General features: G+C 44.8%; 43 non-coding genes across 43 annotated transcripts; all 43 read right to left on the bottom strand.

Moving 5' to 3' along the window:
- Nucleotides 1-21: 21 nt before the first annotated feature.
- Nucleotides 22-140, bottom strand: LOC144397755 (5S ribosomal RNA). Its single transcript, XR_013459902.1, has one exon. It is a non-coding gene; the product is annotated as a 5S ribosomal RNA (ribosomal RNA).
- A 116-nt stretch (nt 141-256) lies between these two features.
- LOC144404894 (5S ribosomal RNA) lies at nt 257-375 on the bottom strand. Its single transcript, XR_013466836.1, has one exon. It is a non-coding gene; the product is annotated as a 5S ribosomal RNA (ribosomal RNA).
- A 117-nt stretch (nt 376-492) lies between these two features.
- On the bottom strand, nt 493-611 carry LOC144399630 (5S ribosomal RNA). Its single transcript, XR_013461776.1, has one exon. It is a non-coding gene; the product is annotated as a 5S ribosomal RNA (ribosomal RNA).
- A 117-nt stretch (nt 612-728) lies between these two features.
- LOC144399347 (5S ribosomal RNA) lies at nt 729-847 on the bottom strand. Its single transcript, XR_013461492.1, has one exon. It is a non-coding gene; the product is annotated as a 5S ribosomal RNA (ribosomal RNA).
- Nucleotides 848-963: 116 nt separating this feature from the next.
- Nucleotides 964-1082, bottom strand: LOC144404893 (5S ribosomal RNA). The gene has a single exon (XR_013466835.1). It is a non-coding gene; the product is annotated as a 5S ribosomal RNA (ribosomal RNA).
- Nucleotides 1083-1199: 117 nt separating this feature from the next.
- Nucleotides 1200-1318, bottom strand: LOC144397801 (5S ribosomal RNA). The gene has a single exon (XR_013459948.1). It is a non-coding gene; the product is annotated as a 5S ribosomal RNA (ribosomal RNA).
- A 116-nt stretch (nt 1319-1434) lies between these two features.
- LOC144390474 (5S ribosomal RNA) lies at nt 1435-1553 on the bottom strand. The gene has a single exon (XR_013454512.1). It is a non-coding gene; the product is annotated as a 5S ribosomal RNA (ribosomal RNA).
- Nucleotides 1554-1670: 117 nt separating this feature from the next.
- On the bottom strand, nt 1671-1789 carry LOC144404892 (5S ribosomal RNA). Its single transcript, XR_013466834.1, has one exon. It is a non-coding gene; the product is annotated as a 5S ribosomal RNA (ribosomal RNA).
- Nucleotides 1790-1905: 116 nt separating this feature from the next.
- LOC144396899 (5S ribosomal RNA) lies at nt 1906-2024 on the bottom strand. The gene has a single exon (XR_013459045.1). It is a non-coding gene; the product is annotated as a 5S ribosomal RNA (ribosomal RNA).
- Nucleotides 2025-2140: 116 nt separating this feature from the next.
- On the bottom strand, nt 2141-2259 carry LOC144397754 (5S ribosomal RNA). Its single transcript, XR_013459901.1, has one exon. It is a non-coding gene; the product is annotated as a 5S ribosomal RNA (ribosomal RNA).
- Nucleotides 2260-2375: 116 nt separating this feature from the next.
- Nucleotides 2376-2494, bottom strand: LOC144397461 (5S ribosomal RNA). Its single transcript, XR_013459607.1, has one exon. It is a non-coding gene; the product is annotated as a 5S ribosomal RNA (ribosomal RNA).
- Nucleotides 2495-2610: 116 nt separating this feature from the next.
- LOC144398790 (5S ribosomal RNA) lies at nt 2611-2729 on the bottom strand. The gene has a single exon (XR_013460937.1). It is a non-coding gene; the product is annotated as a 5S ribosomal RNA (ribosomal RNA).
- Nucleotides 2730-2846: 117 nt separating this feature from the next.
- On the bottom strand, nt 2847-2965 carry LOC144400802 (5S ribosomal RNA). Its single transcript, XR_013462737.1, has one exon. It is a non-coding gene; the product is annotated as a 5S ribosomal RNA (ribosomal RNA).
- A 116-nt stretch (nt 2966-3081) lies between these two features.
- On the bottom strand, nt 3082-3200 carry LOC144390472 (5S ribosomal RNA). The gene has a single exon (XR_013454511.1). It is a non-coding gene; the product is annotated as a 5S ribosomal RNA (ribosomal RNA).
- Nucleotides 3201-3317: 117 nt separating this feature from the next.
- On the bottom strand, nt 3318-3436 carry LOC144404890 (5S ribosomal RNA). The gene has a single exon (XR_013466832.1). It is a non-coding gene; the product is annotated as a 5S ribosomal RNA (ribosomal RNA).
- Nucleotides 3437-3552: 116 nt separating this feature from the next.
- On the bottom strand, nt 3553-3671 carry LOC144398400 (5S ribosomal RNA). Its single transcript, XR_013460547.1, has one exon. It is a non-coding gene; the product is annotated as a 5S ribosomal RNA (ribosomal RNA).
- A 117-nt stretch (nt 3672-3788) lies between these two features.
- LOC144400800 (5S ribosomal RNA) lies at nt 3789-3907 on the bottom strand. Its single transcript, XR_013462735.1, has one exon. It is a non-coding gene; the product is annotated as a 5S ribosomal RNA (ribosomal RNA).
- Nucleotides 3908-4023: 116 nt separating this feature from the next.
- LOC144398646 (5S ribosomal RNA) lies at nt 4024-4142 on the bottom strand. The gene has a single exon (XR_013460793.1). It is a non-coding gene; the product is annotated as a 5S ribosomal RNA (ribosomal RNA).
- Nucleotides 4143-4258: 116 nt separating this feature from the next.
- LOC144399521 (5S ribosomal RNA) lies at nt 4259-4377 on the bottom strand. The gene has a single exon (XR_013461667.1). It is a non-coding gene; the product is annotated as a 5S ribosomal RNA (ribosomal RNA).
- A 117-nt stretch (nt 4378-4494) lies between these two features.
- Nucleotides 4495-4613, bottom strand: LOC144400799 (5S ribosomal RNA). Its single transcript, XR_013462734.1, has one exon. It is a non-coding gene; the product is annotated as a 5S ribosomal RNA (ribosomal RNA).
- A 116-nt stretch (nt 4614-4729) lies between these two features.
- On the bottom strand, nt 4730-4848 carry LOC144404889 (5S ribosomal RNA). Its single transcript, XR_013466831.1, has one exon. It is a non-coding gene; the product is annotated as a 5S ribosomal RNA (ribosomal RNA).
- Nucleotides 4849-4964: 116 nt separating this feature from the next.
- Nucleotides 4965-5083, bottom strand: LOC144399520 (5S ribosomal RNA). The gene has a single exon (XR_013461666.1). It is a non-coding gene; the product is annotated as a 5S ribosomal RNA (ribosomal RNA).
- Nucleotides 5084-5199: 116 nt separating this feature from the next.
- Nucleotides 5200-5318, bottom strand: LOC144396897 (5S ribosomal RNA). The gene has a single exon (XR_013459043.1). It is a non-coding gene; the product is annotated as a 5S ribosomal RNA (ribosomal RNA).
- A 116-nt stretch (nt 5319-5434) lies between these two features.
- On the bottom strand, nt 5435-5553 carry LOC144399117 (5S ribosomal RNA). The gene has a single exon (XR_013461262.1). It is a non-coding gene; the product is annotated as a 5S ribosomal RNA (ribosomal RNA).
- Nucleotides 5554-5670: 117 nt separating this feature from the next.
- LOC144399629 (5S ribosomal RNA) lies at nt 5671-5789 on the bottom strand. Its single transcript, XR_013461775.1, has one exon. It is a non-coding gene; the product is annotated as a 5S ribosomal RNA (ribosomal RNA).
- A 116-nt stretch (nt 5790-5905) lies between these two features.
- Nucleotides 5906-6024, bottom strand: LOC144397501 (5S ribosomal RNA). Its single transcript, XR_013459647.1, has one exon. It is a non-coding gene; the product is annotated as a 5S ribosomal RNA (ribosomal RNA).
- A 117-nt stretch (nt 6025-6141) lies between these two features.
- Nucleotides 6142-6260, bottom strand: LOC144398348 (5S ribosomal RNA). The gene has a single exon (XR_013460495.1). It is a non-coding gene; the product is annotated as a 5S ribosomal RNA (ribosomal RNA).
- Nucleotides 6261-6376: 116 nt separating this feature from the next.
- LOC144396990 (5S ribosomal RNA) lies at nt 6377-6495 on the bottom strand. Its single transcript, XR_013459136.1, has one exon. It is a non-coding gene; the product is annotated as a 5S ribosomal RNA (ribosomal RNA).
- Nucleotides 6496-6611: 116 nt separating this feature from the next.
- Nucleotides 6612-6730, bottom strand: LOC144397636 (5S ribosomal RNA). Its single transcript, XR_013459782.1, has one exon. It is a non-coding gene; the product is annotated as a 5S ribosomal RNA (ribosomal RNA).
- Nucleotides 6731-6847: 117 nt separating this feature from the next.
- Nucleotides 6848-6966, bottom strand: LOC144404888 (5S ribosomal RNA). Its single transcript, XR_013466829.1, has one exon. It is a non-coding gene; the product is annotated as a 5S ribosomal RNA (ribosomal RNA).
- Nucleotides 6967-7082: 116 nt separating this feature from the next.
- LOC144396896 (5S ribosomal RNA) lies at nt 7083-7201 on the bottom strand. Its single transcript, XR_013459042.1, has one exon. It is a non-coding gene; the product is annotated as a 5S ribosomal RNA (ribosomal RNA).
- A 117-nt stretch (nt 7202-7318) lies between these two features.
- Nucleotides 7319-7437, bottom strand: LOC144397799 (5S ribosomal RNA). The gene has a single exon (XR_013459946.1). It is a non-coding gene; the product is annotated as a 5S ribosomal RNA (ribosomal RNA).
- Nucleotides 7438-7553: 116 nt separating this feature from the next.
- Nucleotides 7554-7672, bottom strand: LOC144390471 (5S ribosomal RNA). Its single transcript, XR_013454508.1, has one exon. It is a non-coding gene; the product is annotated as a 5S ribosomal RNA (ribosomal RNA).
- Nucleotides 7673-7789: 117 nt separating this feature from the next.
- LOC144404887 (5S ribosomal RNA) lies at nt 7790-7908 on the bottom strand. The gene has a single exon (XR_013466828.1). It is a non-coding gene; the product is annotated as a 5S ribosomal RNA (ribosomal RNA).
- Nucleotides 7909-8024: 116 nt separating this feature from the next.
- LOC144396895 (5S ribosomal RNA) lies at nt 8025-8143 on the bottom strand. Its single transcript, XR_013459041.1, has one exon. It is a non-coding gene; the product is annotated as a 5S ribosomal RNA (ribosomal RNA).
- Nucleotides 8144-8260: 117 nt separating this feature from the next.
- On the bottom strand, nt 8261-8379 carry LOC144404886 (5S ribosomal RNA). The gene has a single exon (XR_013466827.1). It is a non-coding gene; the product is annotated as a 5S ribosomal RNA (ribosomal RNA).
- A 116-nt stretch (nt 8380-8495) lies between these two features.
- Nucleotides 8496-8614, bottom strand: LOC144397753 (5S ribosomal RNA). Its single transcript, XR_013459900.1, has one exon. It is a non-coding gene; the product is annotated as a 5S ribosomal RNA (ribosomal RNA).
- A 116-nt stretch (nt 8615-8730) lies between these two features.
- Nucleotides 8731-8849, bottom strand: LOC144404885 (5S ribosomal RNA). The gene has a single exon (XR_013466826.1). It is a non-coding gene; the product is annotated as a 5S ribosomal RNA (ribosomal RNA).
- Nucleotides 8850-8966: 117 nt separating this feature from the next.
- LOC144399628 (5S ribosomal RNA) lies at nt 8967-9085 on the bottom strand. The gene has a single exon (XR_013461774.1). It is a non-coding gene; the product is annotated as a 5S ribosomal RNA (ribosomal RNA).
- A 117-nt stretch (nt 9086-9202) lies between these two features.
- LOC144399346 (5S ribosomal RNA) lies at nt 9203-9321 on the bottom strand. The gene has a single exon (XR_013461491.1). It is a non-coding gene; the product is annotated as a 5S ribosomal RNA (ribosomal RNA).
- Nucleotides 9322-9437: 116 nt separating this feature from the next.
- LOC144404884 (5S ribosomal RNA) lies at nt 9438-9556 on the bottom strand. Its single transcript, XR_013466825.1, has one exon. It is a non-coding gene; the product is annotated as a 5S ribosomal RNA (ribosomal RNA).
- A 117-nt stretch (nt 9557-9673) lies between these two features.
- LOC144397798 (5S ribosomal RNA) lies at nt 9674-9792 on the bottom strand. The gene has a single exon (XR_013459945.1). It is a non-coding gene; the product is annotated as a 5S ribosomal RNA (ribosomal RNA).
- Nucleotides 9793-9908: 116 nt separating this feature from the next.
- Nucleotides 9909-10027, bottom strand: LOC144390470 (5S ribosomal RNA). Its single transcript, XR_013454507.1, has one exon. It is a non-coding gene; the product is annotated as a 5S ribosomal RNA (ribosomal RNA).
- Nucleotides 10028-10060: the final 33 nt, after the last annotated feature.

Below are 10060 nucleotides of genomic sequence, written 5' to 3'. Positions count from 1 at the left end.
TTTTACAGATAGAAATGAAAAAGCTTACGGCACCTGGGATTCCCAGGCGGGCTTCCATCCAAGTACTAACCAGGCCCTACTCTGCTTAGCTTCTGAGATCTGACGAGATCAGGCGGAGCCAGAGAGGTATGGCCGTAAGCAACTGTATGTCCTCTACCTAATCTTTTAAAATGTGTCAAAGGTTTTGTAGTTTTGACAATGAAATGGAGTCACTTTCTAAGGCGTTCTCTGTGTCTTTTACAGATAGAAATGAAAAAGCTTACGGCACCTGGGATTCCCAGGCGGTCTTCCATCCAAGTACTAACCAGGCCCTACTCTGCTTAGCTTCTGAGATCAGACGAGATCAGGCGGAGCCAGAGAGGTATGGCCGTAAGCAACTGTATGTCCTCTTCCTAATCTTTTAAAATGTGTCAAAGGTTTTGGAGTTTTGATAATGAAAATGGAGTCACTTTCTAAGGCCTTCTCGATTTCTTCCAGAGAGAGAAATGAAAAAGCTTACGGCACCTGGGATTCCCAGGCGGTCTTCCATCCAAGTACTAACCAGGCCCTACTCTGCTTAGCTTCTGAGATGAGACGAGATCAGGCGGAGCCAGAGAGGTATGGCCGTAAGCAACTGTATGTCCTCTACCTAATCTTTTAAAATGTGTCAAAGGTTTTGGAGTTTTGATAATGAAAAAGGAGTCACTTTCTAATGCCTTCTCGATTTCTTCCAGAGAGAGACATGAAAAAGCACACGGCACCTGGGACTCCCAGGCGGTCTTCCATCCAAGTGCTAACCAGGCCCTACTCTGCTTAGCTTCTGAGATCTGACGAGATCAGGCGGAGCCAGAGAGGTATGGCCGTAAGCAACTGTATGTCCTCTACCTAATCTTTTAAAATGTGTCAAAGGTTTTGTAGTTTTGACAATGAAATGGAGTCACTTTCTAAGGCGTTCTCTGTGTCTTTTACAGATAGAAATGAAAAAGCTTACGGCACCTGGGATTCCCAGGCGGTCTTCCATCCAAGTACTAACCAGGCCCTACTCTGCTTAGCTTCTGAGATCAGACGAGATCAGGCGGAGCCAGAGAGGTATGGCCGTAAGCAACTGTATGTCCTCTTCCTAATCTTTTAAAATGTGTCAAAGGTTTTGGAGTTTTGATAATGAAAAAGGAGTCACTTTCTAAGGCCTTCTCGATTTCTTCCAGAGAGAGAAATGAAAAAGCTTACGGCACCTGGGATTCCCAGGCGGTGTTCCATCCAAGTACTAACCAGGCCCTACTCTGCTTAGCTTCTGAGATCAGACGAGATCAGGCGGAGCCAGAGAGGTATGGCCGTAAGCAACTGTATGTCCTCTACCTAATCTTTTAAAATGTGTCAAAGGTTTTGGAGTTTTGACAATGAAATGGAGTCACTTTCTAAGTTCTTCTCTGTGTCTTTTACAGATCGAAATGAAAAAGCTTACAGCACCTGGGATTCCCAGGCGGTCTTCCATCCAAGTACTAACCAGGCCCTACTCTGCTTAGCTTCTGAGATCTGACGAGATCAGGCGGAGCCAGAGAGGTATGGCCGTAAGCAACTGTATGTCCTCTTCCTAATATTTTAAAATGTGTCAAAGGTTTTGGAGTTTAGATAATGAAAAAGGAGTCACTTTCTAATGCCTTCTCGATTTCTTCCAGAGAGAGAAATGAAAAAGCTTACGGCACCTGGGATTCCCAGGCGGTCTTCCATCCAAGTACTAACCAGGCCCTACTCTGCTTAGCTTCTGAGATCAGACGAGATCAGGCGGAGCCAGAGAGGTATGGCCGTAAGCAACTGTATGTCCTCTACCTAATCTTTTAAAATGTGTCAAAGGTTTTGTAGTTTTGACAATTAAATGGAGTCACTTTCTAAGGCCTTCTCTGTGTCTTTTACAGATCGAAATGAAAAAGCTTACAGCACCTGGGATTCCCAGGCGGTCTTCCATCCAAGTACTAACCAGGCCCTACTCTGCTTAGCTTCTGAGATCAGACGAGATCAGGCGGAGCCAGAGAGGTATGGCCGTAAGCAACTGTATGTCCTCTTCCTAATCTTTTAAAATGTGTCAAAGGTTTTGGAGTTTTGACAATGAAATGGAGTCACTTTCTAAGGCCTTCTCTGTGTCTTTTACAGATAGAAATGAAAAAGCTTACGGCACCTGGGATTCCCAGGCGGGCTTCCATCCAAGTACTAACCAGGCCCTACTCTGCTTAGCTTCTGAGATCTGACGAGATCAGGCGGAGCCAGAGAGGTATGGCCGTAAGCAACTGTATGTCCTCTACCTAATCTTTTAAAATGTGTCAAAGGTTTTGTAGTTTTGACAATGAAATGGAGTCACTTTCTAAGGCGTTCTCTGTGTCTTTTACAGATAGAAATGAAAAAGCTTACGGCACCTGGGATTCCCAGGCGGTCTTCCATCCAAGTACTAACCAGGCCCTACTCTGCTTAGCTTCTGAGATCAGACGAGATCAGGCAGAGCCAGAGAGGTATGGCCGTAAGCAACTGTATGTCCTCTACCTAATCTTTTAAAATGTGTCAAAGGTTTTGGAGTTTTGACAATGAAATGGAGTCACTTTCTAAGTTCTTCTCTGTGTCTTTTACAGATCGAAATGAAAAAGCTTACAGCACCTGGGATTCCCAGGCGGTCTTCCATCCAAGTACTAAGCAGGCCCTACTCTGCTTAGCTTCTGAGATCAGACGAGATCAGGCGGAGCCAGAGAGGTATGGCCGTAAGCAACTGTATGTCCTCTTCCTAATATTTTAAAATGTGTCAAAGGTTTTGGAGTTTAGATAATGAAAAAGGAGTCACTTTCTAATGCCTTCTCGATTTCTTCCAGAGAGAGAAATGAAAAAGCTTACGGCACCTGGGATTCCCAGGCGGTCTTCCATCCAAGTACTAACCAGGCCCTACTCTGCTTAGCTTCTGAGATCTGACGAGATCAGGCGGAGCCAGAGAGGTATGGCCGTAAGCAACTGTATGTCCTCTACCTAATCTTTTAAAATGTGTCAAAGGTTTTGTAGTTTTGACAATGAAATGGAGTCACTTTCTAAGTTCTTCTCTGTGTCTTTTACAGATCGAAATGAAAAAGCTTACAGCACCTGGGATTCCCAGGCGGTCTTCCATCCAAGTACTAACCAGGCCCTACTCTGCTTAGCTTCTGAGATCTGACGAGATCAGGCGGAGCCAGAGAGGTATGGCCGTAAGCAACTGTATGTACTCTTCCTAATATTTTAAAATGTGTCAAAGGTTTTGGAGTTTAGATAATGAAAAAGGAGTCACTTTCTAATGCCTTCTCGATTTCTTCCAGAGAGAGAAATGAAAAAGCTTACGGCACCTGGGATTCCCAGGCGGTCTTCCATCCAAGTACTAACCAGGCCCTACTCTGCTTAGCTTCTGAGATCAGACGAGATCAGGCGGAGCCAGAGAGGTATGGCCGTAAGCAACTGTATGTCCTCTACCTAATCTTTTAAAATGTGTCAAAGGTTTTGTAGTTTTGACAATTAAATGGAGTCACTTTCTAAGGCCTTCTCTGTGTCTTTTACAGATCGAAATGAAAAAGCTTACAGCACCTGGGATTCCCAGGCGGTCTTCCATCCAAGTACTAACCAGGCCCTACTCTGCTTAGCTTTTGAGATCAGACGAGATCAGGCGGAGCCAGAGAGGTATGGCCGTAAGCAACTGTATGTCCTCTTCCTAATCTTTTAAAATGTGTCAAAGGTTTTGGAGTTTTGATAATGAAAAAGGAGTCACTTTCTAATGCTTTCTCGATTTCTTCCAGAGAGAGAAATGAAAAAGCTTACGGCACCTGGGATTCCCAGGCGGTCTTCCATCCAAGTACTAACCAGGCCCTACTCTGCTTAGCTTCTGAGATCTGACGAGATCAGGCGGAGCCAGAGAGGTATGGCCGTAAGCAACTGTATGTCCTCTACCTAATCTTTTAATATGTGTCAAAGGTTTTGTAGTTTTGACAATTAAATGGAGTCACTTTCTAAGGCCTTCTCTGTGTCTTTTACAGATAGAAATGAAAAAGCGTACAGCACCTGGGATTCCCAGGCGGTCTTCCATCCAAGTACTAACCAGGCCCTACTCTGCTTAGCTTCTGAGATCAGACGAGATCAGGCGGAGCCAGAGAGGTATGGCCGTAAGCAACTGTATGTCCTCTACCTAATCTTTTAAAATGTGTCAAAGGTTTTGTAGTTTTGACAATGAAATGGAGTCACTTTCTAATGTCTTCTCGATTTCTTCCAGAGAGAGAAATGAAAAAGCTTACGGCACCTGGGATTCCCAGGCGGGCTTCCATCCAAGTACTAACCAGGCCCTACTCTGCTTAGCTTATGAGATCTGACGAGATCAGGCGGAGCCAGAGAGGTATGGCCGTAAGCGACTGTATGTCCTCTTCCTAATCTTTTAAAATGTGTCAAAGGTTTTGGAGTTTTGATAATGAAAAAGGAGTCACTTTCTAATGCTTTCTCGATTTCTTCCAGAGAGAGAAATGAAAAAGCTTACGGCACCTGGGATTCCCAGGCGGTCTTCCATCCAAGTACTAACCAGGCCCTACTCTGCTTAGCTTCTGAGATCTGACGAGATCAGGCGGAGCCAGAGAGGTATGGCCGTAAGCAACTGTATGTCCTCTACCTAATCTTTTAATATGTGTCAAAGGTTTTGTAGTTTTGACAATTAAATGGAGTCACTTTCTAAGGCCTTCTCTGTGTCTTTTACAGATAGAAATGAAAAAGCTTACGGCACCTGGGATTCCCAGGCGGTCTTCCATCCAAGTACTAACCAGGCCCTACTCTGCTTAGCTTCTGAGATCAGACGAGATCAGGCGGAGCCAGAGAGGTATGGCCGTAAGCAACTGTATGTCCTCTACCTAATCTTTTAAAATGTGTCAAAGGTTTTGTAGTTTTGACAATGAAATGGAGTCACTTTCTAATGTCTTCTCGATTTCTTCCAGAGAGAGAAATGAAAAAGCTTACGGCACCTGGGATTCCCAGGCGGGCTTCCATCCAAGTACTAACCAGGCCCTACTCTGCTTAGCTTATGAGATCTGACGAGATCAGGCGGAGCCAGAGAGGTATGGCCGTAAGCGACTGTACGTCCTCTACCTAATCTTTTAAAATGTGTCAAAGGTTTTGTAGTTTTGACAATTAAATGGAGTCACTTTCTAAGGCCTTCTCTGTGTCTTTTACAGATCGAAATGAAAAAGCTTACAGCACCTGGGATTCCCAGGCGGTCTTCCATCCAAGTACTAACCAGGCCCTACTCTGCTTAGCTTCTGAGATCAGACGAGATCAGGCGGAGCCAGAGAGGTATGGCCGTAAGCAACTGTATGTCCTCTACCTAATCTTTTAAAATGTGTCAAAGGTTTTGTAGTTTTGACAATTAAATGGAGTCACTTTCTAAGGCCTTCTCTGTGTCTTTTACAGATCGAAATGAAAAAGCTTACAGCACATGGGATTCCCAGGCGGTCTTCCATCCAAGTACTAACCAGGCCCTACTCTGCTTAGCTTCTGAGATCAGACGAGATCAGGCGGAGCCAGAGAGGTATGGCCGTAAGCAACTGTATGTCCTCTTCCTAATCTTTTAAAATGTGTCAAAGGTTTTGGAGTTTTGATAATGAAAATGGAGTCACTTTCTAAGGCCTTCTCGATTTCTTCCAGAGAGAGAAATGAAAAAGCTTACGGCACCTGGGATTCCCAGGCGGTCTTCCATCCAAGTACTAACCAGGCCCTACTCTGCTTAGCTTCTGAGATGAGACGAGATCAGGCGGAGCCAGAGAGGTATGGCCGTAAGCAACTGTATGTCCTCTACCTAATCTTTTAAAATGTGTCAAAGGTTTTGTAGTTTTGACAATGAAATGGAGTCACTTTCTAAGGCCTTCTCTGTGTCTTTTACAGATCGAAATGAAAAAGCTTACAGCACCTGGGATTCCCAGGCGGTCTTCCATCCAAGTACTAACCAGGCCCTACTCTGCTTAGCTTCTGAGATCAGACGAGATCAGGCGGAGCCAGAGAGGTATGGCCATAAGCAACTGTATGTCCTCTTCCTAATCTTTTAAAATGTGTCAAAGGTTTTGGAGTTTTGATAATGAAAAAGGAGTCACTTTCTAATGCCTTCTCGATTTCTTCCAGAGAGAGAAATGAAAAAGCTCACGGCACCTGGGACTCCCAGGCGGTCTTCCATCCAAGTGCTAACCAGGCCCTACTCTGCTTAGCTTCTGAGATCTGACGAGATCAGGCGGAGCCAGAGAGGTATGGCCGTAAGCAACTGTATGTCCTCTACCTAATCTTTTAAAATGTGTCAAAGGTTTTGTAGTTTTGACAATGAAATGGAGTCACTTTCTAAGGCGTTCTCTGTGTCTTTTACAGATAGAAATGAAAAAGCTTACGGCACCTGGGATTCCCAGGCGGTCTTCCATCCAAGTACTAACCAGGCCCTACTCTGCTTAGCTTCTGAGGTCAGACGAGATCAGGCGGAGCCAGAGAGGTATGGCCGTAAGCAACTGTATGTCCTCTACCTAATCTTTTAAAATGTGTCAAAGGTTTTGGAGTTTTGACAATGAAATGGAGTCACTTTCTAAGTTCTTCTCTGTGTCTTTTACAGATCGAAATGAAAAAGCTTACAGCACCTGGGATTCCCAGGCGGTCTTCCATCCAAGTACTAACCAGGCCCTACTCTGCTTAGCTTCTGAGATCTGACGAGATCAGGCAGAGCCAGAGAGGTATGGCCGTAAGCAACTGTATGTCCTCTTCCTAATATTTTAAAATGTGTCAAAGGTTTTGGAGTTTAGATAATGAAAAAGGAGTCACTTTCTAATGCCTTCTCGATTTCTTCCAGAGAGAGAAATGAAAAAGCTTACGGCACCTGGGATTCCCAGGCGGTCTTCCATCCAAGTACTAACCAGGCCCTACTCTGCTTAGCTTCTGAGATCAGACGAGATCAGGCGGAGCCAGAGAGGTATGGCCGTAAGCAACTGTATGTCCTCTACCTAATCTTTTAAAATGTGTCAAAGGTTTTGTAGTTTTGACAATTAAATGGAGTCACTTTCTAAGGCCTTCTCTGTGTCTTTTACAGATCGAAATGAAAAAGCTTACAGCACCTGGGATTCCCAGGCGGTCTTCCATCCAAGTACTAACCAGGCCCTACTCTGCTTAGCTTCTGAGATCAGACGAGATCAGGCGGAGCCAGAGAGGTATGGCCGTAAGCAACTGTATGTCCTCTTCCTAATCTTTTAAAATGTGTCAAAGGTTTTGGAGTTTTGATAATGAAAAAGGAGTCACTTTCTAAGGCCTTCTCGATTTCTTCCAGAGAGAGAAATGAAAAAGCTTACGGCACCTGGGATTCCCAGGCGGTGTTCCATCCAAGTACTAACCAGGCCCTACTCTGCTTAGCTTCTGAGATCAGACGAGATCAGGCGGAGCCAGAGAGGTATGGCCGTAAGCAACTGTATGTCCTCTACCTAATCTTTTAAAATGTGTCAAAGGTTTTGGAGTTTTGACAATGAAATGGAGTCACTTTCTAAGTTCTTCTCTGTGTCTTTTACAGATCGAAATGAAAAAGCTTACAGCACCTGGGATTCCCAGGCGGTCTTCCATCCAAGTACTAACCAGGCCCTACTCTGCTTAGCTTCTGAGATCTGACGAGATCAGGCGGAGCCAGAGAGGTATGGCCGTAAGCAACTGTATGTCCTCTTCCTAATATTTTAAAATGTGTCAAAGGTTTTGGAGTTTAGATAATGAAAAAGGAGTCACTTTCTAATGCCTTCTCGATTTCTTCCAGAGAGAGAAATGAAAAAGCTTACGGCACCTGGGATTCCCAGGCGGTCTTCCATCCAAGTACTAACCAGGCCCTACTCTGCTTAGCTTCTGAGATCAGACGAGATCAGGCGGAGCCAGAGAGGTATGGCCGTAAGCAACTGTATGTCCTCTACCTAATCTTTTAAAATGTGTCAAAGGTTTTGTAGTTTTGACAATTAAATGGAGTCACTTTCTAAGGCCTTCTCTGTGTCTTTTACAGATCGAAATGAAAAAGCTTACAGCACCTGGGATTCCCAGGCGGTCTTCCATCCAAGTACTAACCAGGCCCTACTCTGCTTAGCTTCTGAGATCAGACGAGATCAGGCGGAGCCAGAGAGGTATGGCCGTAAGCAACTGTATGTCCTCTTCCTAATATTTTAAAATGTGTCAAAGGTTTTGGAGTTTAGATAATGAAAAAGGAGTCACTTTCTAATGCCTTCTCGATTTCTTCCAGAGAGAGAAATGAAAAAGCTTACGGCACCTGGGATTCCCAGGCGGTCTTCCATCCAAGTACTAACCAGGCCCTACTCTGCTTAGCTTCTGAGATCAGACGAGATCAGGCGGAGCCAGAGAGGTATGGCCGTAAGCAACTGTATGTCCTCTACCTAATCTTTTAAAATGTGTCAAAGGTTTTGTAGTTTTGACAATGAAATGGAGTCACTTTCTAAGGCCTTCTCTGTGTCTTTTACAGATAGAAATGAAAAAGCTTACGGCACCTGGGATTCCCAGGCGGGCTTCCATCCAAGTACTAACCAGGCCCTACTCTGCTTAGCTTCTGAGATCTGACGAGATCAGGCGGAGCCAGAGAGGTATGGCCGTAAGCAACTGTATGTCCTCTACCTAATCTTTTAAAATGTGTCAAAGGTTTTGTAGTTTTGACAATGAAATGGAGTCACTTTCTAAGGCGTTCTCTGTGTCTTTTACAGATAGAAATGAAAAAGCTTACGGCACCTGGGATTCCCAGGCGGTCTTCCATCCAAGTACTAACCAGGCCCTACTCTGCTTAGCTTCTGAGATCAGACGAGATCAGGCGGAGCCAGAGAGGTATGGCCGTAAGCAACTGTATGTCCTCTTCCTAATCTTTTAAAATGTGTCAAAGGTTTTGGAGTTTTGATAATGAAAATGGAGTCACTTTCTAAGGCCTTCTCGATTTCTTCCAGAGAGAGAAATGAAAAAGCTTACGGCACCTGGGATTCCCAGGCGGTCTTCCATCCAAGTACTAACCAGGCCCTACTCTGCTTAGCTTCTGAGATGAGACGAGATCAGGCGGAGCCAGAGAGGTATGGCCGTAAGCAACTGTATGTCCTCTACCTAATCTTTTAAAATGTGTCAAAGGTTTTGGAGTTTTGATAATGAAAAAGGAGTCACTTTCTAATGCCTTCTCGATTTCTTCCAGAGAGAGACATGAAAAAGCACACGGCACCTGGGACTCCCAGGCGGTCTTCCATCCAAGTGCTAACCAGGCCCTACTCTGCTTAGCTTCTGAGATCTGACGAGATCAGGCGGAGCCAGAGAGGTATGGCCGTAAGCAACTGTATGTCCTCTACCTAATCTTTTAAAATGTGTCAAAGGTTTTGTAGTTTTGACAATGAAATGGAGTCACTTTCTAAGGCGTTCTCTGTGTCTTTTACAGATAGAAATGAAAAAGCTTACGGCACCTGGGATTCCCAGGCGGTCTTCCATCCAAGTACTAACCAGGCCCTACTCTGCTTAGCTTCTGAGATCAGACGAGATCAGGCGGAGCCAGAGAGGTATGGCCGTAAGCAACTGTATGTCCTCTTCCTAATCTTTTAAAATGTGTCAAAGGTTTTGGAGTTTTGATAATGAAAAAGGAGTCACTTTCTAAGGCCTTCTCGATTTCTTCCAGAGAGAGAAATGAAAAAGCTTACGGCACCTGGGATTCCCAGGCGGTGTTCCATCCAAGTACTAACCAGGCCCTACTCTGCTTAGCTTCTGAGATCAGACGAGATCAGGCGGAGCCAGAGAGGTATGGCCGTAAGCAACTGTATGTCCTCTACCTAATCTTTTAAAATGTGTCAAAGGTTTTGGAGTTTTGACAATGAAATGGAGTCACTTTCTAAGTTCTTCTCTGTGTCTTTTACAGATCGAAATGAAAAAGCTTACAGCACCTGGGATTCCCAGGCGGTCTTCCATCCAAGTACTAACCAGGCCCTACTCTGCTTAGCTTCTGAGATCTGACGAGATCAGGCGGAGCCAGAGAGGTATGGCCGTAAGCAACTGTATGTCCTCTTCCTAATATTTTAAAATG

This window comes from Gasterosteus aculeatus, chromosome 2 (genome assembly GCF_964276395.1).
Source record: "Gasterosteus aculeatus chromosome 2, fGasAcu3.hap1.1, whole genome shotgun sequence".
NCBI lineage: Eukaryota > Metazoa > Chordata > Actinopteri > Perciformes > Gasterosteidae > Gasterosteus > Gasterosteus aculeatus.
This window is presented reverse-complemented; position numbering and strand designations above follow the sequence as displayed.